We start from the raw sequence: 23,075 nt of genomic DNA on the forward strand, positions 1-23,075 counted from the left end.
TTGAAGTTAGAATGAAAGATGGTATCATTGAATTTGAGTGCTGAGTTTGGTACTGCTTTGGCGTAGTCCTTTTCTTTATAAATTAATTCTAGTCTAACGTAGTTCTAACAACTGGTTTACAGCGTTCAGATGCTAAATTAATAGGTCAGCATGGCTACTGAATTCTTCTTCTTCTACCTACTTATGTTGGAGTATTAGCTCAATTCACTAAAGCTCCGTTTGTTTAGCAGTAAAATATTTTTCGAAAAATAATTTCTAAAAAATAATTTATTTTTTTAATATTTGGATGAATCTTGTAAAATATTTTCTGTTGTTTGGCAGATTTCTTGAAAATATTTCATAAAGCTGTTTTAAATTAAACAAATATATATTTAAGAATTTATTATCTATTCGGTGTTTAATTGAGTTTATCATATATATATATAAATTAATAAATTTATATTTTAAATTGTTTTTACATATATTGTAATAATTTATTTAAAAATAAATAAATTAAATTAAATATATAATATTCTCAATTATTAAGCTAGAATATTAACCGTCATAAATTGAAAATAATCAAAGTCAATTAAATTATTTCTAATTGTGTTATAAAAAAAAACAAGGATTGAATAATTATAAATTAGCTTCCAAACCACAATTAATACTAGAAATTAATAATATTATCCAAATTTTACTAGAAACAAGGATCGTATGCACACACTCAAAGAAGTTCCTTTGCTGAGCCAACCTCCTGCCAAGCTTTGAACAGCTCAGAGCCACGAATGGCAGCTCTCCATGAACGGGAAACAAGCTCCACCTTAGGATATAGGTAGAAGGGAGCTCGTGCTAGGCATCTAAGGGCAACAGCATCTAGAAGACCTTCAATTAATCCAGACATACTAACCAAGGTTTCATCAAATCCAATAATTCTTCACTGAAAATTTTTACTATGTCAACCTCAGCAGTGTAATATGCAATCTGAAAGAGCAAATTTATAACTTGTGTGTAAGAACCAAATCAATAGTTTTGGACTTCAGAAGTAATGCATTAATCAATGTCCAGTTAGATCATAATTTAAATAGAATCACTATATTTGTGTTCAGTAGCATTTGCAGCGCAATTAGAATTGATTATTTCTTTTAAGGAAAGGGGGATTAGCATCAATGACATCATCGAAAATCATGCTGTTAATCAATGTCATACCAAAGAAAAAAGAAGTAGCAATCATACGTAAGATGAAGGTGAAATATAACCATACATCAAATTTAAAAATTTTCCTATAAACAAGAAAAAGTGCTCCATAAGACACTGAATTATTTTGAAATCACTATGAAAGAAATTAACCACCAAAGCATCGGTAACTCATCACATATTTTGTAGTAAAAATAGATTTTATTTTTCTTTTTCATAATCAACAAGGCCTGTTCCATATTTCTATCAGATTGAATCAACCACCAAGCAAACATACCAACCACTAAAACTCAGTAAGTCAAAAAATGAGGAATAACCTGTGGATTCATCAACTCGATAAGGCATTGACTTGAAATAGATTGATGTGCCAGATACTCGTCTTTTAGGAGTCATAAATCCATGTGACAAATTTCCCCCATGAGGTAAGTCCAGACCCTATACCAGTTATATTAAGAAATCATTGATTTGAGTACCATCTAGCAGAAAAACACTAATTTACGGTAGCTAAAACAGGCAGAAGAATATTACCATTATTCGATCATGTGGATTAAGAATAGCTATATAAACCTCAAAGTTTGCCGGAGAACCAGGCAACGATTGAACATTAATGCCCTACTTCTTTTCATCCAAATGAAATGCTGCCAAAGCCCTCTTTTGGAAAAGTATTTCAAGTTCATCAATGTACTCATTGCCACCATAGCACCTGCAATAAACAAAAAGATCATCGGCTGCAATCAGTTAAATCAAAACCAAAAACAAAATTAAATCTCTTTTCACTTTGGTCAATTATACATAGTATATGCCTTTTACCAAGTAGTCCTTCAGAATACTTGTTTGTGACGCATGACCCGACTGCCTCCATCACAGCACGGGATGTAAAATTCTCAAAGGCTATAAGCTCAAGACCATCAATCTGCCCCTTTAAAACACACAATAACAGAAGCCTCTCAGTTTACAAATTATAGAGCCATAAATTTCCGTTATCAACATCCACGAGATAGTCAAGCATTGAGCATTGCTTCTCACAGAAATGCAAAGTCTTAAGCAACTAGCAATTCTAATTTCAAAACACTGCAATTAGTAAAAGACCTAAACTGAAATTTCTTCATCCAAACTTGTATCAGGTAGTACTAACCACAACAAAAAGGTTTTTCTCAAATCTTTAATCTATAATAACAACCACACAAACACTGAAAAAAAAGAATGCAGTTTCAATTCCGAATCAAATTCACAGCAAATAAAACAAAAAAAAATCAAATAAGAATTAAAACAGATTAAGTGAGCCTTTTGAAGAGAAACAAATCTAAACAAGTTAAAAAGAACAAAATAAAAAAGAAGAAGAAGATTAAAACAAGTTAAGATTATCACCTTGGCTGTCTCGGAGCGATTCAAATCAAAATTCTAGGGTTCAATTTTCAGTGTAATGGAAAAGATGGATGCAGATGGGGAGGGTGACTCCAAGTCTATATGCCGACTGGTGGTGGAGTAACCATTTTGACAACGAAAGGCGAAGATGAGGAAAATTAAAGATGAGCGCTGGCGTCTGATGTTGAGAATCATTGTTGGTTGACGGCAAGCAGAAGATCGAGGTGTCAAGGATGGGGGAAGGGGAAGGGGAAGGGGAAGGGGAAGGGAGATTAGGTGTTGAGAGTTCTTGGCTTCTTTTCCCGGAAATGTCTTACCGAAAAAAAAATGGTAAGACATTTTTCCAAATTAAAGGCCTCATTTCCCGTGTTTGGTAATTCATTTTAGGTTAGGAAATTCTTTTCAGCCAAACAAACACCGGAAAAGGCTGAAAAGCTTTTCCGGAGAATGATTTCATGCCAAACAAATGAGCCTAAATTTATTTTATTTCAGATAAGCTGATTTTTATCTCTTAAATTTTAAATATTAAATTTAGTAATTATAAAATATTAATATATTTTTCTAATATTATTCTACTTTTAAAATAGAAAAAATGAGATGGAGAGATTTAAAATTTTCTAAACCACTACCCGACTTGGCTTATCATCATCTCCTCCTCTTTAAAGGTTTTTTTTATATAAATTTGATTAATTTAAAAGTTCATTAAGTTATTTAATTGGTAAATGATTTTTAAAAAATTATTTCAACATACTTAACAAATTTCTAATAATAAAATTGTAATAGTATATTTTTAAAAGTTTAAAATTAGTTTAACTCAAAAAAGAGTTCGAAAATAGTTATAAAAAGTTAAAATTTTATTTGAAAATAATTTAAAATTTAACAATAAAATTGTGATAATATATTTTTAAAATTTTAAAAATAATTATAAATAGTTATATATTCAAACATATTCAATATAGAAACAAACTTTGTATGGAAAGAACTGAACCCAACACAAAAAAAAATTAAAAAAACTACACATAATATATATTGCAATTGCGCATAATAATATTTGAATTTAGGTATTCAAAAATTCGAAACTTTTATCATACTAAAAAGGAAAAATCACATCAATGATTATAGATAAAAGGGTAAACTACACAATTGGTCATCTAACTTTCAATTTTATTTTATTTTGGGAATCGAAAAATTAAAAATTTCATTGTTGGCACGGTTATTGAAAATCATTTTCACTTTAGTCACTACAGTTAAAAATTGTTTTCATTTTGGTCAATTGTCATTAATTAAATAATATTGTACTTTCGTTTTTGTCACCCAATTTTAGTAAATTTTTATTTCGGTCACCTAACTTTAATAAATTTTTATTTTGGTCACTTATTTTATCTTTTTAATTTCTTTAGAATTAATTTTACTTGGGAAAATTTGGGTTTATAGGTTTTTACATGGAAATATCATTCATCTTTTTAATTTTCTTTATTTTTTATTTAAATTAATTTTAGTTTTTTCCCAATAAAAGAAAAAAAATTGCAGTTTTACAAGAATTGAATGAGTTTTATAAGAAAAAATGAATCTTTATAGGAATAATAATTTTATATTTTTAATTTCCTTTAATTTTTTCATTTTCTTTTCATTTTCTAGAATTAATTTTAAACCTTTTCTCCGTAAAAGGGAAAAAAACTTGGTTTGACAGAGAATTACTTAATTTTTTATAGTAAAAACTTGGATTTTTACAAAAAAAAAATATTTTGTCTTTTTCATTTTCCTTTCCCCTCTTTTAAAATTACTTTTTTTTTCATAATAAGGGGAAATTGGGTTTTTTTTTCAGTGAATTAGTTGGATTTTTGCAGGAAAAACATGATTTTTTTAAGTAATTGAGTTGTCGGGAAAATTTAGGTTTTATCTCCATAATTGAATAAGTTGATTTCTTGAAAAAATTTATTTTTTTCCTTTTCTGAAAAAATGAAAAAGTAAATTTAGAAAAAGAAATAAGTGATCAAAATGAAAATTTATTAAAGTTGGGCGGCTAAAATGAGTATGCAATAACATTGAATTAACAACAGTTGACCAAAATGAAAATAATTTTTAACTGTAACGACTAAAATGAAAATGATTTTCAATGATTGTGCCTAAAATATATTTTTTTTATTTTTCAGTATCAAGAAAAGAACTTTTGAAAGTTGAATGATGTGAAATTTGCTCTAAATAAAATTTGTAATATTTATTTTGGTGAATGTATATATAAACATAAAATAAAGTAATTTAAATGGGAAATCCAACAAATTATTAGTGCTATTTATTTATCATTAATTACATTGGATTTTTATTAATATTATATTTTTCATTATTACTTCTATCGATGAGATGTAAACTAGAGAGTAAAAAGAGAAACAATCCTCATTTAATAAGAACAGTTGAGTGTAGTCGACGTAATTTAAGATTAAGATTGCAATTATAGAAACATTTAATTTCGATATAATGCATTAAAGATTAAATTTTAACTTTTTTTTGTATTTTATTACTATAATATTCAAAAGGGAAAAATGTGATAAGATTGTCATTTAAATATTCAATTTTTTTTAATTATTACTCTAAATAAATTTAGACAATATTTTTAAACTAATCTTATTACAAGGTCTGATCATATTTAATTTTTTTTATACAATGCCTAGAACTACTCATATCCCATTTCATTCCACAAATATGAGGATAATGCATTTTAACGTTCTCCTTTATTGACAACAATATTCATGTAAATCGAACTAATATTTAATCAACATATTTAGACAACTTTTTTAATATTAAATGTGAATCTTAATCATAATAAATTTCTAATAAAATATACAATTGCTCTATTAACTAATATTTTTCTTAACAAATGAGGTCAAACGTTTAAATCTTATAATTATTTGTAAATTTTTTTAAAATTAATAAATTTTTTTAACAAAATTAATAAAAAAATCGAATTGATCTAATTTTACCTGATTAGTTTAACATTCCAATTTTACGTATGTTATATGCCACCAATTTCCAATTTGTACAGCTCGATCGTTATTCAAGATTTAATTAAGACCCATGTGAGCGACATTGTATACTGAAATAAATGTACATGTGCAGCAATTTAGAGAGAGAAAAAATAAATAAAATTGTGAAAATAAAGTTTTTAAAAGGAAATTTGTGAAAAAGAAAGGAACATAAAGGAGGAGCATTAAAATTCTTTTAAAATTAAGATAAAATCCCTATAGAATGAAACAAATTATACTTTTCTTACGAATTTGACTTAGGGATTGGGTCAAATTTATTTCTTTATTATTATATAAATTAATTTAGTCTCTATATTATTAAAAAGAATCAAATAAGTTTAAATTATAACGGAGTTGATATTTAATTCCAAATAAAAGATTTCATTTACATACCTATAAAAACTTTGAAAATATTAACTCTAAACAATAAATAATATTTTTTAAACAATAAATATTAACTCTATCCCATTTAGTATTATTTAATTATTTTTAATAATATAAATATTTAAAATAATTCATTTAATAATAAATGAATTTAATCAAATCTTTATAATAACACCTCTCAAATACATTTTTTTTAATAAAGTGCGACTCGTTAGAAACTTGTGGGTAAGACACTCAAGCATCTATTTTTATGTGAGTTATTGGTTAAATTTTAGTTTTCATAAAATACACCCTTAACATTTTGGTTTTTATCTCAATTTCGAAAATGAAATACGGTATAAGTTACACCCTTAATGTGTAATATTACGCAAAAAGTTTAATCTTTTACGATTATATGTAAGAAATTTTTATTTTAATTCAATTTTCATAAGTTTTTTTAAAGGGTTTACAAATATACACAAAACACAATGGATTAAAAATTGGAAAAAGATTTAAATCAAAATAAAGTTGAACAATACTCACACATAATAGGACTTAAATATATAATATTTGAGAGGAAACCCACCCATGACATTTGGGCATAGTGAGAACCGAACTTAGGAGCTCAAAATCTGAAAGACAGCTTTCGTCAGCACACTAATGTCTCATATGTAAGTTTCCTTTAGATACATACAATTAAATCAAAATAATAATAATAATAATTTATATCTAATTAAATTAAAATAAAATTTTAATTTACACCATATTAAAATTCACATATTATATAGGTAGAAACTGAAATTTAACAATTATTTTTAAAAGAGATATAAGTACTACTAACAAAGAGATATAATTATAATCTTACAAATGCAATAAAACCAAAATGGTTACAAGCATAATTAACAACGCACAAAATAGATATAACCTAGATAAAACTTATGAGATTTAATGTAACCTTCCTAACTTGGTTTAGACGTTGAGCTCGAAATCTAAATATTACATTGGCCACCGAGATGGCTGTAACGCCTTAATTAATTTAAACTTGTTTTGTGAAATTTAATATAATGAGTATCTACTTCAGTGGTTAAGTGTTTTGGGTGTATATATGAGGTCTTGGGTTCAAGTCCCATAATTGAAAATTTTTGCTATTTTGATCCTAGCTTACTCCTTGGAGGTTCGACTTATATTTTTATCTTTAGTAAATTCATATAAGAATGAGTCTGTTGGTTTGATTGGTAAGGAGTTAGCTTGTTAGAGGTCTTGTGCTCCAATCTCTGCGTGAGCGATGGTGGTAATTTTTGCTTTGGTTTTCTGAGAGAGTTTGGGTGGAGTTAAAAGTCTGAGGTAGTTAGATGTGGTTAGCAGGCAGGATATTGGGGGATTAGGCTGTTAGTGGATGAGGAGTGGAGTTAATCTAAATTTGTATTTGTATTTTTTTTCTGTTCTCTCTCTTTCAATATTTTTTTGGCATAAGTTTTTGCCTTCCTCCATTCTTCTCTCTTTCTTTCGTTTTCCCCTTTCAAATCTGCTCACCTTTTTTGTTCTTTGCGTGCACTTCAAAATTTCAGTGTTTTACGTGTGATCAGGTAAGTAGGGATTCCACTTGTCAATAGGTTTCGATTTCAGTAAGCTGTTTGGGTTTTTCTTCTCGCTTGAATTCCTAGTGTGTGTAGTAAGGGAAATTAATTCTCTGTAAATGTAACAGTCCGATGTTGGGCCTAGTCAGAACAGTGATTTTGAGACCACTAATTCGAGGTCAGAGAAAGTATTTTATTATTATTTTAAGATTATAACATGTTTATATTAGTGTAAGAAAAATTTGGTGAAATAATTTTAGCATTTATGAGCTTAGTTACGAAAAAGAACTAAATCGCATAAAGTGCAAAAGTCCTATTTTGATAGCTAAAGGTGTCAAATAGCTAGAGAACCTAAATTAGAGGTCTTTAAAGGGCAATTAGACCCTTTAGAATAGCATGGCCGGCCATAGGAGACAAAGGTGATCAAAAGTAAAAAATTTGGTGAAATTAGGTGTTAAAATTGAATAAAATAAAACAAATAGTAAAAGTTGTCATTTTTTTTCATCTCTCTCTTTCTTCTTTGCCGATTTTTCTCCAAGAAAGTGGCCATGGAAGCTTGAAAAATTTTCAGCAACTAAAAGCCTTGGCAAGTAAGTGATTTGAGGGTTTTTCTTGAATATTTTTGTACTTTTGAGGCCTTTGTAGCATGAGCTTTCTAACAAGGGGACTATTTTGCAAAATGGTTGAAAGTATAGGGTTTTTCCATGTTAGTATACATGCTATTTTCTGAAATTTTATGAAAGAAAATGAACCATGGTTGTGAAATAAACAACTTTTGTGAAGAGATTTCTCATGAAGACCTTAAAAAAGGACTATTTTGCATAAGTTGTAAAATAGGTGATAAAGGTGTGAAATATTGAGAATTTTGGACTAATTCTAGTGTAAAAAGTAATCGACTAGGCTTAAGATATGAAGAAAATTGATAAAAATAATTTTTGGACCTAGGGGTAAAATGGTCATTTTGGAAAAGTCTAAGGGCAAAATGGTCATTTTGCCCAATTTTAAGTTGTTGAGTATCTAAATTAATAAAATGATTAAATTCGTAATTTTTTTATCATTCTAGATCAAGAATTACAAAATCCGGGCCTAGACTAGGGAAAAGCAAAGCAAGTAGACTAAGCCGAACTAGTCGTCTACATTTTGCAATTTGAGGTAAGTTGTATGTAAATAATACAATTACATTGTTATTATATGTGCTTGAATTGAGATAGCATGAATTACTTGTTTGTGGAAATAATCGTGTATGATGAATATTAAGATAGTAGGACTCCCGTTTGAACCTTAAGAAATAAATCGGATATTCAAGCCATGACATTCGGAATGTTTGTGTGCTTGTGTAAGACATGTCTGGGACATGCATCAGTCACACTATGAGAGCCAGTGTAAGACCATGTCTGGGACATGGCATCGGCATTGAGACGAGAGCTAGTGTAAGACATGTCTGGGGCATGCATCAGCCTCTTGATGTAAGCCAGTGTAAGACATGTCTGGGACATGCATCGGCTACATGATGTGTCAGTATAAGACCATGTCTGGGACATGGCATCGGCACAGATGCGTGGCGTCAGTGTAAGACCATGCCTGGGAAATGGCATTGGCATTATACCCTATGTTTGAGGCGTAGTGAATATCTGATAGCGTTCCAAATGGTTCAATAGTGAGAGTTATAGTTTAAGTTAAATGAGAAAAGTATAACCATATTATGAGTGATACAGGTACCTAAATGAAAAGCATGAGATGTGAGCTTAGTATATGATATGTGAATTGTGTTGGATAGTAACAAGTAAGTTGTGCTTATGCCTATTTTAGTGTTATGAGCATGATGATGAATAGTAAAGATGTCGTTATATTTATTTTCATGCAACTTACTAAGCTTCATGCTTACCCTATTTCTTTCCATTTTCTTATAGTGCTGCCATAGTAGTTTGAGGATCATCTCTACGTCGGAGAAACCAGTCACACTATCAACTGAAGCACTTGGTATAATTAGATCTTTTATTTTGATTATGGCATGTATAGGACCCTAACTTTTGAGTTTTGTATCATTGTTAATTGGCCAAATGTGTTGGCTTACTTTAGCTTTTGATTCATTTGTATAAGGCCATGGAAAGATGGCTAATATTGAAAGTTATTATTTGAATGTAAGTTAATCTTTCATGAATATGAAATTTTTGGCATGGTTAAATATATGTAATGTATATAGGTGTTGATTATGGTTGTTGTTATGTTGTGTTTCAGGGTGGCAAAAGGGCTTGGTAGATAGCCCTATATTGTCCACACGGGTAGACACACGGGCGTGCATCTATGCCGTGTGTGACACACGGTTAGTCCCACGGGCGTTATGTTCCGCCGAGTGTCCCCTACACGTAAAAATTGCAAGTCAGTATGTATGGTAGTAAACATATGGGCAGAGACACGGCCGTGTGTCTCAGCTGTGTGAAGGACACAGCCTAGCACACGGACGTGTGCCTTGGCCGTGTGACCCTTAAGAATTACTGACGTCAGAAACAGAATGTCCAGGATTTTGCACACAGGCTAAGACACGGGCGTGTTATGGCCGTGTGAGGGACACGGCCATGGACACGGGCGTGCACCAGGCCGTATGAAAACCTCTGTAGGTTTGAATTTGAAATTAATTCCACACAGGTAAATGACACGGGCGTGCCCCTGTATGCTTAGGCCGTGTGAGCTACACGGGCCAACAGCATGACCATGTTGAATTGGTCACACGGGCGTGTTGCCTCTCCCACATGGACATGTGCCCCTGTTTCTAGTGTTATTTTTTAGGGTTCATTGGAAGATTCTAATTGGTCCCGATTGGTTTTTATATGAATGTTTGGAAACTTATAGGCCATATTGAAGAAGTTTAGACAAATTTTTAAATTTGACCAGGTCCTGATGATTCAGAAACGTAGGAATGCATGTGTTCAAGGTAGGTAAGCCTCGTATTCTATCCCGACGTAGGGTATGGGTGTGGGGTGTTACATTTAGTGGTATTAGAGTATGGTTTAGTCAGTTCTAAGACTAACATAGCGTGAGTACGTGTCTAGCTATACATGCCATAACTGTATATTGATAGTGTGACGACTCCTAATGAGATAAATTGTGTTTTATTTATATAGTAAATGGATTTTGACGTAGCTACGACGGATGATATAGAGAGCAATGCGCTGGCTTCCGCTAAAGGACTGCGCCAATAGATAGCAAGGCCGTGACGATGAGTCAGGGTGGAGGAGCTAGAGAAGCTTACCTCTACATAATGGATGCCTAGTATTCGAAGTTTGTTCGAGCGAATCCGAATACTCCACCTCCCCACCTCTTTCAATTCCTCAGTATGCCCCTGTAGCTCCACAAGGAGTGGATGTGGTTAGGAGAGAGAGACCCCCGGTAGATAAGATACGAAAGTAATGGGCTGAAGAATTTCAGGCCAAGATTGATGATAACTCGGAGAAAGCAGAATTTTGGTTAGAAAATACCATTAGGGTATTTGATGAGTTATCTTGCATGTTTGAAGAGTGCGTGAAGTACGCAGTGTCACTCCTACGAGACTCAGCCTACCAATGGTGGAATACTCTCGTGTCCGTTGTACCGAGATAGAAGATAATATGGGAATTCTTCCAGGAAGAGTTTCGAAAGAAGTATATTAGTCAAAGGTTTATAGATCTAAAGAGGAAGGAATTTTTAAAATTGAAATAGGGCCGAAAGACCGTAACAGAGTATGAGCGTGAATTCGTGAGGCTCAGCAAATACGCTAGGAAGTGCATGTCTACCGAAGCTATCATGTGCAAGAGATTTGAAGACGAATTGAATGAAGATATCCGATTGTTAGTTGGCATTTTAGAACTGAGAGAATTCATGGTGCTAGTAGAGAGAGCATGTAAGGTCGAAGAGTTGGCGAAAGAGAAGAGAAAAGCTAACATTGAGTCCCGAGACTCAAAAAAAGAAAAATCGAGAAATCACAGCAGACCTTATCTAAAAGATCGAGAGAGTTTCCTACCCGAGAGAACGCATCAATGAGATTCTTGAATAAAAGCAAGAATAAGCAGCGTGCGGCGTCTAAAGCCCACACCACTTCTGTCGCGAGTGTTGGTAATGCTCTGTCAAACAGGGTAGAGTGTTCACAATGTGGTAGACGTCATTTCAGCGAATGCCGAGTGAATGAAAGAGGTTGCTTCAAATGCGGATCTTTGGACCACTTCATCCTAGACTGTCCTGAACTAGATGAGAAAGAAAAAAAGCAAGATATAAGGGTGAGTAGTGCTCCTGCGAAGGGTAGACCACAGAAGAACCCAGGCAGTGGGGCTAGCAGTAGAAGTAACCCTAGAGATCCAGCTGTGAGGTCAGAGGGCCGAGCACCTGTAAGAACTTATGCCATTCGCGCTCGCAAAGAGGCATCTTCACCAGATGTTATCACGGGTACTTTTTCTCTTCATGGTATTTCTGTTATTGATTTGATTGATTCGGGGTCTATTCATTCCTATATGTGCATGAAATTAGTACCCAGAATGAATATTTCTGTTGAGTCTACTGAATTTGTGATAAAAATGTCAAACCCGCTAGGCAAACATATGTTAGTTGACCAAATATGTAGAAATTGTCCCTTGACAATTAAGGGTCATAGTTTTCTGGCTAACCTTATGTTGTTGCCATTTGATGAGTTCGATGTAATCTGTGGAATAGATTGGTTAACTTTTCATAGTGTTGTAGTGGACTGTGGGAGGAAATCCATTGAGTTGAAATGTAAAGATGGGAATGTTCTTCGGGTTGAACCAGAGGAACCAGATGACTCACCTGTAGTAATATCATCTTTGACTATTGAGAAATATTTGAGGAAAGGATATGAGGCTTATCTCGCTTTTGTGCTAAATACTCAAGTGTCTAAGTCGAAGATTGAATTAGTACCGATGGTTTGTGAGTTTATAGATGTGTTTCTGGAAGAGTTGCTCGGATTACCTCCAACCAGAGAAGTCGAGTTTGGCATCGAGTTAATACCTAGCACAACTCCTATATCGATTGCCCCGTATAGAATGGCACAACGGAATTAAAAGAGTTGAAAGTATAGCTACAAGAGTTAATGGATAAGGGCTTCGCGAGACCGAGTTTTCCCCTTAGGGTGCTCTGGTACTTTTCGTGAAAAAGAAAGATGGGTCGATGAGGTTATGTATCGACTACAGACAGCTCAACAAAGTGACTGTGAAAAAAATGTAACCTTTGCCAAGGATTGATGACCTATTTGATCAGTTGAAGGGAGCTACTGTATTTTCCAAAATTGACTTGAGGTCAGGATATTACCAGTTAAGGGTTAAGGAGCAAGATGTACCAAAAACCACATTTTGGACAAGGTATGGGCATTATGAGTTTCTCGTCATGCCCTTTGGCTTAATGAACACCCCAGTAGTTTTTATGGACCTGATGAATCGCATTTTCTGACCATATCAGGATAAGTTCGTCGCCGTTTTTATCGATGACATATTGATTTATTCACGTGATGAGAGTGACCATGCGGAGCATTTGAGAACAATTTTACAAACCTTGAGAGACAAGCAATTGTATGCCAAGTTCAGTAAGAGTGAATTCTTGCTTAAAGAGGTCGGATTTCTAGGACACATTGTGTCGGGTGATGGGATCAGAATTGACCCAAGCAAGATCTCAGCTATGTTCGAGTGGAAACCACCGAGGAATGTGACAGAGGTTTGAAGCTTTTTGGGTTTGGCTGGATACTAAAGAAGATTTGTGGATGGATTCTCTATGATATCAACTCCGATAACAAGATTGTTGTAAAAAGAAGTTAAGTTCAAATGGATAGAAAAGTGCCAACAGAGTTTTGAGAAGTTAAAGGTTTTGTTGACTGAAGCCCTAGTGTTAGTACAACTGGAATTGGGCAAAGAGTTTGTGATTCATAGCGACACCTCCTTAAATAGATTAGGGTGTGTGCTCATGCAGGAAGGTAAAGTCATAGCCTACGCTTCGAGACAGTTGAAGCCACATGACCTGACGCACGATTTAGAGTTGGCCGCCATCATCGACCCTAAAAGTCTCAAGTATTTGATGACTGAGAAGGAGTTGAATCTACGACAACGAAGATGGCTAATATTAATAAAGGATTATGAGTTGGTGATTAATTATCACCCAGGCAAAGCGAACATGGTCGCCGATGCCTTGAGTAGAAAATCATTATTTATATTGAGAGCAATGGACACCTAATTAGCCTTATTAGATGATGGTTCGACTCTAGAAGAGTTGAGAGTTAGGCTAATGTTTCTACAAGAGATTCGTGAAGCTAAAAAAGGTGATAAGGATTTGCAAGCCAAGAGAACTCTGTGCGAGTCAGGGGTTGAATCAGGCTTTTGGATTGGCATCGATGGGTGTATAATGTTCAAAGATAGAGTTTGTGACCTAAGGATAGCGAACTTATTCAGAAGGTTCTACGAGAGGCACATAGTGGTTGCTTGTCTATCCATCTAGGTGGTGTGAAAATGTACAACGCCCTGAAGAAAATGTATTGGTGGTCGGGAATGAAAAGAGACATTTCAGAGTTTGTCTCTAAGTGTCTAGTGTGTCAGCAAGTGAAGATTGAATATCAAGTACCTTCGGGTCTACTTCAGCCTATCACGGTCTGCGAATGGAAGTGACATCGGATTACTATGGATTTTGTCATGAGTTTGCCGGTAACCTCGAAGAAAAAGGATGCTGTTTGGGTTGTTGTGGATAGGTTAACAAAGTCGACACATTTTATGCCAGTGCATACTGACTACTCCCTTGAGAAACTGGCTAACTTGTACGTTTCTGAGATTGTGAGGCTTCATGGAGTGCCTCTGCCGATTATTTTAGATAGAGACTCGAGATTTATCTCGAGGTTTTGGAAGAAGTCACAAGAGGCATTGGGAACTAAACTGAAATTTAGCACGACATGTCACCCACAAATCGACGGTTAGTCAGAGAGAATAATTCAGATTTTAGAAGACATGTTGCGATGTTGTGTTCTTGAGTTTCAAGGTAGTTGGGAAAGGTACTTACCATTGGTTGAATTCACTTACAACAATAGTTATTAGTCAGGTGCGAAGATGGCGCCTTTTGAGGCTTTATATGGGCAAAATTGTCGAACGCCTTTATATTGGACAGAGCTCAGAGAGAGCCGGATTCACAGGGTCGATTTAGTCAAAGAGACTGAAGGGAAAGTTAAAGTGATTCGTGATTGTTTGAAGGCCGCCTCGAATAGATAGAAATCTTACGCGAATTTGAAACAAAAAAAGATCAAATTTCAAGTCAGTGATCAAGTATTTTTGAAAGTATCCCCGTGGAGGAAAGTCCTCAGATTTGGTAGAAGAGGCAAGTTGAGTCCTCGTTTCATAGGACCTTATGAGATTACCGAGAGAGTAGGGTCTGTGGCCTATCGATTGGTTTTGCCATCAAAGTTAGAAAAGATTCACAACGTGTTTCATGTTTCTATGTTACGTCAATATAGATCGGACCTTTCGCATGTGATTGCGCCAACAGAAGTAGAAATTCATCCAGACATGAGTTATGGCGAAGAGCCGGTCAAGGTTTTAGCTCGGGAAGTCAAACAGTTGAGGAATAAAAGTATTGTACTTGTGAAAGTTTTGTGGCTTAGACATGGATTCAAGGAAGCCACAAGGGAACCCGAGGAGACCATGAGATATCTATACCCGAACTTGTTCGCCGGTAAGATTTTCGGGGACGAAAATTCCTAAAAGGGGAGAATTGTAACAGCCTAATTTTGGGCCTAGTCAGAATAGTGGTTTCGAGACCACTAATCCGAGGTTGTAGAAAGTATTTTATTATTATTTTATTATTATAACATGTTTATATTAGTGCAAGAAAAATTTGGTGAAGTAATTTTAGCATTTATGAGCTTAATTACGAAAAAGGACTAAATCGTATAAAGTCCAAAAGTCCTATTTTGATAGCTAAGGGTGTCAAATAGCTAGAGAACCTAAATTGGAGGTCTTTAAAGGGTAATTATACCCTTTAGAATAGCATGGCCGGCCATAGGAGACAAAGGTAGTTAAAAGTAAAAAATTGGTGAAATTAGGTGTTGAAATTGAATAAAATAAAACAAATAGTAAAAGTTGTCATTTTTTCATCTCTTTCTTTCTTCTCCATCAATTTTTCTCCAAGAAAGTGGCCATGGGAGCTTGAAAAATTTTTAGGAACTAAAAGCCTTGGCAAGTAAGTGATTTGATGGTTTATCTTGAATATTTTTGTACTTTTGAGGTCCTTGTAGCATGAGCTTTCTAACAAGGGGACTATTTTGCAAAATGGTTGAAATTCTAGGGTCTTTCCATGTTAGTAGACATGTTTTCTGAAATTTTATGGCAAAAAATGAACCATGGTTGTAAAATAAACAACTTTTGTAAAGAGATTTCTCATGAAAACCCTAAAAAGGACCATTTTGCATAAGTTGTAAAATAGGTGATAAAGGTGTGAAATATTGAGAATTTTGGATTGCTTCTAGTGTAAAGAGTAATTGACTAGGCTTAAGATATGAAGAAATTCGATAAAAATTGATTTTTGGACCTAGGGGTAAAATGGTCATTTTGTAAAAGTATAGGGGCAAAGTGGTCATTTTGCCCAATTTTAAGTTGTTGAGTATCTAGATTAATAAAATGATTAAATTCGTAGATTTTTATCATTCTAGATCAAGAATTACAAAGTCCGGGCCTAGACTAGGGAGAAGCGAAGCAAGTGGACTAAGCTGAACTAGCCGTCTACATTTTGCAATTTGAGGTAAGTCGTATGTAAATAATACAACTACATTGTTATTATATGTGGTTGAATTGAGATAGCATGAATTACTTGTTTGTGGAAATAATCGTGTATGATGAATATTGAGATAGTAGGACTCCCATTTGAACCTTAGGAAATAAATCAGATATTCAGGCCATGACAATCGGAATGTTTGTGTGCTAGTGTAAGACATGTCGACATGCATCAGCTACATTATGAGAGACAGAGTAAGACCATGTCTGGGACATGGCATCGGCATTGAGACAAGAGCTAGTGTAAGACATGTCTGGGACATGCATCGACATCTTGATGTAAGCCAGTGTAAGACATGTTTGGGACATGCATCGTCTACATGATGTGTTAGTATAAGACCATGTCTGAAACATTGCATTGGCACGGATACGTGGGAGTCAGTGTAAGACCATGTCTGGGACATGGCATCGACTTAACGTGAGAGCCACTGTAAGACCATGTCTAGGACATGGCATCAACATTATACCCTATGTAACACCCCTTACCCATATCCGACGATGGAACTGAATACGAGGCATTATCGGACTTTAAATTTCAACTTTCATGCAAAATCGGGCCATAAAATTTTGATTTAACTCAAAAATATTCAAACAGAAGCATATTGTCCCTTATACAAGCCTACGAAGCCCAAAACATACATTGAAGGTGGTTCGGGACGAAATCGAAACTTTTAACTCTTTTTTTTTCATTTCAAACATATCTGACTTTAGCCAACTCTCATGGCTATCAAACCTATCAAGAAATATTAGCACATACATGCATGCATAATTGGATTTACAACTCAACAATCATCATGAGCCACATCTTATGGCCATTTACAAATTTAATCATTTAATCATTATAGGCCAACACATTTGGCCACATTAGCAATGACTTGCACAACAAAAAATACAGTCCCTATACATGCCATAAACTTAAAAAGGATTCACGATCATTTTATTTTGCCAAACGTGATAGCTTGATAGTGTGATAGCATTTCCGGTGATCTTCAACCCGAGCATAGTTAAATAAACCTATAAGAGAAAGAAATGAAGGGGTGTAAGCTTAAAGCTTAGTAAGTTCATATGAAAACAATAAGTAACTCATTAACATATTTTATCAATGTTTACAACTTGTTCTCAAGTTCAGGACAAGCTATCTTCTTGGAAAATGGTCACTAAATTATTTATATCTGGAGCTATGAAATTCCAAATTAAGTTCTATTAATTTTCCCAGAAACTAGACTCATATAGCTTCTTACCATAAAAATTTCAGAATTTTTGACTTAGCCAATTAGTAAATTTTATTCGTTAAATTTTCCCCTATTTCACTGTCTGACAGTTCCAACCTCTCTTTACTAAAAATTAATTATCTCATAGTACAGAACTCGGATGATGTTCTTGTTTGTTTCTATTAAAAGTAAACTCATCCAAGATTCTAGGCATATAAATTATACCCCATAATTATTTTCTAGAATTGTTAATAATTTTTCCAAATCAGAATAGGGGATCTCGTATTCATTCAGACACTGTCTCATAATAATTTAAATATCATATAATATGGAATTCTTTTGCTTCCCTTGTTTTTTTATGTGAAAATAGGCTCAATAAAATTTAATTCCATATTTTATTTGAAATTTAATTCAACTTCCACAATTTTTGGTGAATTTTCAAATTCATGCACTGCTGCTGTCCAACATTGTTTTACTACTAAAGTTCACTTTTACACAATTTCAGTTAATCCATTCCATTTTACCGAGGTTCGCTTAAATATCGAGCATATTGCTCATAAATTCAAATAAAAATATACTTTCACTTGTTCATCACATAATCACTTTCACATGTATTTTCACTTAACCGATTTCTCGTTAAACTCATCGGAATAATAACAGATACACAATTGCCTGCACATTTTCCCATTTCCACACTTGTAGCCAAAGCTATCTGGTACGCGTAGTAGCCTGCACTTAGTACTACACACGTGACCAACAATCTAGTACACGTAGTAGCCTGCACTTAGTACTACACACGTGACCTCACCATCTAATACACGTAGTAGCCTGCACTTAGTACTACACACGTGATCACAGTTTTCGGGTACGCATAGTAGCCTGCACTTAGTACTACACATGCGACCAATTATCTGGTACACATAGTAGCCTGCAGTTAGTACTACATGCGTGACCTCATAATAGCTCATTTGTATCGTTTCTATTCTGAAGGTTCAACCGGGAAATTCCTTACTTTTCAACATTTTACTAAATTTTTCGTAATCAATTTAAATTCATAATTTACATCAAATAACCATTTGATAGGCAGCCACATTTCATATGATATCAAAATATAATAACATAAAAAGAATCGATAGATTATTTATGCACAAATTTACTCGAAGTGTCGATCTCACTATCCATAGTACCAATTGTCCATTCATAGTATAATAAGACACAAATCAAATATCAAATCAACTTTTAAGAATTTACATAACATATATCACATATTTCATATATCACTTGTCATGTATCATCATTTTCTTGCATTTCATGTAATATTCTTTCATGTCATATTTCCACATCATAAACACCATTCCATCAAATTTTCCAATATATTAAATCATACAATATATGCAATAATAGTAAGAAATATAATTCAAAAATAACATTGCATTATTATTATCATACAAACTTACCTCGAACACGAAAACGACCATTTTTACCGTTTGTTCACAACTTGGTATTTTCCCGATTTTAGTCCATATCTCAATTTTCCTTGATCTAACATTTCAAATATAGCCTAATTAGAACTCAAATTATTCAAATTTACCCAAAATCATACTTTGAAAAAAATACATTTTTACCCTAAAACTTCACATATTTACACTTTTGCCCCAAATATCGTAAACTGATTTTTATCACATTTTCTTATATTTAGGCCTAATCGAATACTTATATGCTAAAAACAGCCCACAAATCTCATAAAAACACACTTTTACACCATTTTTCAAAATGGTCCTTTTATGCCCATTTATGTATTTTTACCGAAAATCAATTAGTAATTGATGTTTATCTAACACCCAACCTTTATTTTCTACCATTAGATATCAAAACACATGCATATTATTCATGGGTAAATTTTTAGACATGAACCTTAGCTGAATTTAATGGTAGAAATAAGTAGAACAAGTTATCGGGATTTCAAAAATGTAAAGAACTTTAAAAACGTTACTTAGGAGCACTTACTATTGAGCTTGGAAGCTTGAACCAAACCATAGCTATGAATTTTATGATACATTCAGCTGATACATGGAGAAGATGGCTAAATTTTGGCTATTTGGGGTTTTTAATTCTTTTAATTATTAGTTTACCAACATACCCCTAACTTAAAAATATTTTATTACACCCATTTCATGTCTATTTTTGTCCAAAAATTAACCAATGGTCTAATTACCATTCAAGGACCCTAAATTTAAAATTTCATAGCAATTGGACACCTCTAGCATGTAGAACTCAACTTTTGCACTTTGTACAATTTAGTCCTTTTGACTAAATTAAGTGCTCGAACGTCAAAATTTTCGAACGAAATTTTCATGAAATTATTCCGTGAAATCGTAGACCATAAAAATATAATAAAAATAAAATTTTCTTTGTCGGATTTGCTGTCCCGAAACTACTATTTTGACTAGGCCTAAAATCGAGCTGTTACACCCTATGTTTGAGGCGTAGTGAATATCCGATAGCATTCCGAATGGTTCAACAGTGAGAGTTACAGTTTAAGTTAAACAAGAAAAGTATAACCATGTTATGAGTGATACAGGTACCTAAATGAAATGCATGAGATGTGAGCTTAGTATATGCTATGTGAATTGTGTTGGATAGTGACAAGTAAGTTGTGCTTATGCCTATTTTAGTGTTACAAGCATGATGATGAATAGTAATGTTATATTTATTTTCATGCAACTTACTAAGCTTCATGCTTACCCTATTTCTTTCCATTTTCTTATAGTGTTGCCATAGTAGTTTAAAGATCATCTCTATGTCGGAGAAACTAGTCACACTATCAACCGAAGCACTTGGTATAGTTAGATATTTTATTTTGATTATGGCATGTATAAGACCCTAACTTTTGAGTTTTGTATCATTGTTAATTTGCCAAATGTATTGGCTTACTTTAGCTTTTGATTCATTTTGTATAAGGCCGTAGAAAGATAGCTAATATTGAAAGTTATTATGTGAATGTAAGTTAATCTTTCATGAATGTGAAATTGTTGGCATGGTTAAATATATGTAATGTATATAGGAGTTGATTATGGTTGTTGTTATGTTGTGTTTCAGGGTGGCAAAAGGGCTTGGTAGATAGCCCTATATTGTCCATATGGGTAGACACACGGGTGTGTGTCTAGGCCGTGTGTGACACACGGTCAGCCTTACGGGCGTGATGTTCGGCCGAGTGTCCCCTGCACATAAAAATTGCAAGTCAGTATGCATACGGGTAGAGACACAACCGTGTGTCTCAGTCGTGTGAAGGACACGGCCTAGCACACGGGCGTGTGCCTTGGCCATGTGACCCTTAAGAATTGCTGACGTTAGAAACAAAATGTCCAGGTTTTTTCACAAAGGTTAAGACACGGGCGTGTCATGGCCGTGTGAGAGGCACGGGCCATAGATGCGGGCGTGTGCTACGCTGTATGAAAACCTCTGTAGGTTCGAATTCTGATAGATTGATTTGAGTTAGATCTTATATATCTGTTTGATTGATTGTATAAGTATGTATGATATTTGTATATGAGCATGCGAGATATGTTAATTTTGTTTTATCTGTGATCTATATTATGTATCTGTATTTGGGGTAGGATTTGTATTTGTGGAGTAAGTGATTTGTAAGGCGACCTTTCGCCTATATTCTGGCAGCTTGGCTGCATAATATTCTGTTATATGTCGTATAGACTCTATATCATGTGTAGTGTTGGGTGGGTGTTTTATACCCCATATGGTGTGATGGGATGGTCAGAGATGGTGTGTAGATAATAGGGGTAGGATTCTGTATATCTGATCTGATTATCTGATTTTGGCATCTGTTTCTATTAAGGACTTAAGTTCGTGTCTGTATCTATTCTGCATATGAGAATTCTATGTATATTTGCATGATTATCTCTGTTGGGTTACACACCGAGTTTACAAACACTCGTATTTATTTGTCTGTTCTATTCAATTAAGCCTTAGGCATAGGCGGGTTGGTGCGACAGAGGCTCAGTGGTGACCACTCTTCGGAAAACTATTTTTATTAGTAATAACGATTTTATTTTAAATTCTGGTTTTTCTTGAGAGTTTGTAATTTTTGGGACTCTCTGGACTATATGGTTTTAAATATTAGATTTGGATTTTGTTTTGCTTTCTTTCCCGCAACGTCTGACAAAAACACTTTACGGAAACGGTTTTTTGGAAACACGAGTTTGGGTTTTGAATAAAACGATTTTCAAACTTCAGCTACAAATTATTGATAACTTATAATGGTTTTAAATAAGATTATAAACACAAGTGTCTTCCGAATATTAAGACTTAGTTTGGTAAACAAATAATATGATACATTTTAACTTAAAAGATGTGATTTAAAACCCTTCCCCGTAACACTCCCAGATTTGGCCATAATGTCTAGGCCGAGTTTGGGGTGTTACAATGTCTTAGTAAAGTATTGGAGTTTTAGAACAGTCACATTAAAACACTTGTTTATTATACAAGAAAACTTAATCTATTTTTAGAAATAAAACCATAAATTGTCAAAAACCACTTTAGATTAACTTTCCTATGTAATGGTGATTATTTTTGAAAACTTAGCTAATTCGTAGTTTATATATTACTAAAAATTTTAGTTATAATTTAGCAGCAGAAAAGTGATAATTAACCTAGTTCAAGTAAAAATCATATTTCGAGCATAGCTAATTATAATGCATATTTCAACATCCTAACATCAAATAAAATGTCTTGCATGTAATAAAAAACCCAAATCTTAAGTCTCATACCACAATTCTAAACTAAAACATTACAGCATCTGAATAATAAAATATCAAATTATAACTCTAAAATGTTATAATAATAAAAAAAGAAAAAACAAATCTAAGCCGTGTCCCTTCAAATGTCATGCCCGCGTCCTAACCTGGTGCATTATCTATAAAGATGTAATTAAATGGTAGTGAGCTGGGAAGCTCAGTGTGAGTTCTATTAAAAGTAAACCAGTGCAGAACATTACCAAGCATACATTATAACAGTTTTTAGTGCAGTAAAAATTATACAATATAATAGGATTTTAACAGTTCATTCGTGCATGCTTATGAGTGTCAATGTAATGCAATTTCAGTTTAACAGAAAAAAAGGTCCTACCCCACCGCTACACTCCACAGTAAGAGTTCCGCAGAACTCTTTTAACCCAGACACTCTGACTTGTGGATAAACCATTAATGTTGTAGGTTAATATACTACCAATAGGTTGTGAATGCGCAATGGGTTTGCAGATAAAAGCTGCCAATAAATTTGCGGATAACCACTTGTGTTTGTAGGTTAATACGCTGCCAATAGGTTGTGAATGTACAATGGGTTTGCAGATAAAAGCTACTAGTAAATTTTTGGATAAATCACCAGTGTTTGCAAATAAACTACCAATACTTCTTCTTCTCAATTGTCTCACCCCATGCAACGTAGTGTGACATGCTAGTAACAGTACCATACAAAAACAGTAGACATGCTTAGCATGTATTCAGATTAACAATAGTAGTGGCCATGTATGACATGTATTTGGTTTATTAGTAATAGTAGTCATGTTGATCA

The 23,075-nt window shown here is 33.6% G+C and overlaps 1 long non-coding RNA gene across 1 annotated transcript; it reads right to left on the minus strand.

Moving 5' to 3' along the window:
• Positions 1-548: 548 nt before the first annotated feature.
• LOC121208361 (uncharacterized) lies at positions 549-3,027 on the minus strand. The gene is made up of 5 exons (XR_005903350.1): positions 2,542-3,027; positions 1,984-2,092; positions 1,702-1,876; positions 1,491-1,608; positions 549-960 (listed from the first exon to the last, which is right to left on the minus strand). It is a non-coding gene; the product is annotated as an uncharacterized lncRNA (long non-coding RNA).
• Positions 3,028-23,075: the final 20,048 nt, after the last annotated feature.

This window comes from Gossypium hirsutum, chromosome A10 (assembly GCF_007990345.1).
Source record: "Gossypium hirsutum isolate 1008001.06 chromosome A10, Gossypium_hirsutum_v2.1, whole genome shotgun sequence".
Classification (NCBI taxonomy): Eukaryota; Viridiplantae; Streptophyta; class Magnoliopsida; order Malvales; family Malvaceae; genus Gossypium; species Gossypium hirsutum.